The following is a 1508-nucleotide window of genomic DNA, read 5'->3' on the forward strand; positions in this document are numbered from 1 at the left end:
AGGAGCAGCTCCAGCCATCCCTGGGCACTGTCAGACACAGGAATGTGCCAGCACAGAGCTCCAGCAGCTCCAGGAGCCATCCCTGGGCACTGTCAGAGTCAGGAATGTGCCAGCACAGAGCCCCAGCAGCTCCAGGAGCCATCCCTGGCACTGCCAGAGTCAGGAATGTGCCAGCACAGAGCCCCAGCAGCTCCAGGAGCCATCCCTGGCACTGCCAGAGTCAGGAATGTGCCAGCACAGAGCTCCAGGAGCTCCAGGAGCAGCTCCAGCCATCCCTGGGCACTGTCAGACACAGGAATGTGCCAGCACAGAGCCCCAGGAGCCATCCCTGGCACTGTCAGACACAGGAATGTGCCAGCAGAGCCCCAGCAGCTCCAGGAGCCATCCCTGGGCACTGTCAGAGTCAGGAATGTGCCAGCACAGAGCTCCAGGAGCCATCCCTGGGCACTGCCAGACACAGGAATGTGCCAGCACAGAGCCCCAGCAGCAGCAGCAGGCACAGCTGGGAGGGGACAGGACACCAGAGATGAGCAGAGAGGCACAGACAGCAGCTCCTGGGCTGCAGTGGCCCAGCACAGACCCCTCCTGACATGGAGGACAAGAAAAGGTGAAATATGGGTGGATTTCTCCCTGTTTGAAGCAGGGAAATGTCCAGTGGGAGTGGGCCTGGTGGAGGCACATCCTGCCTGCACTGCAGGAGCACTGCTGGGATTGTCACCAGGCCACAGTCTGCTTGGTAATTCACACATTTCCGTGGAGTTTGTCCTCTCACAATCTTTTTTTAAGGAGTTTTTGAGCCTGTGTGTGACACAAGGGCTGCCCAGGCTGCTGCTGAGCCTCGTGTGTCCCACAGCAGCGATTCCAGCACTTCCAGGTGACCCCCTGCACACGGAGGGGGCAGCAGGAACACAACCCCCCAGAAATTCAGCTCATGGAATTCAAATCCGTGGGATGAAAGCTCCTTCTGGCCTGGAAATCCCTGAACCCATTTATCAACCTTCCCTCGCTGATCTCCCGTCTGAGCAGGATTAACCAGAACCTTTCCCTTCATTTAAAGCAGCTTCTCCTCCCTGACCACTGGGAGCTGCTTTCCCACCAGAGCCTGGGGGGGTTTGGGGGGAATCCCACGGTTTTGGGCAGAGATTTTTGGGTTTGGGGGAAAATTCCATGGTTTTGGGCAGATATTTTTGGGTTTTTGGGGAATCCCATGGTTTTGGGCAGATATTTTTGGGTTTGGGGCAGAATCCCACACTTTTGGGCAGATATTTTTGGGTTTGGAGGAGAATCTCACATTTTTGAGCAGATATTTTTGGGTTTGGGGGAGAATCCCACGGTTTTGGGCAGAGATTTTTGGGTTTGGGGGGCTGGGGGAGAATCCCATGGTTTTGGGCAGATATTTTTGGGTTTGGAGGAGAATCCCACATTTTTGAGCAGATATTTTTGGGTTTTTGGGGAATCCCATGGTTTTGGGCAGATATTTTTGGGTTTTTGGGGAATCCCACATTTTT

Source organism: Parus major, unplaced genomic scaffold (genome assembly GCF_001522545.3).
Source record: "Parus major isolate Abel unplaced genomic scaffold, Parus_major1.1 Scaffold276, whole genome shotgun sequence".
NCBI classification, from domain to species: Eukaryota; Metazoa; Chordata; class Aves; order Passeriformes; family Paridae; genus Parus; species Parus major.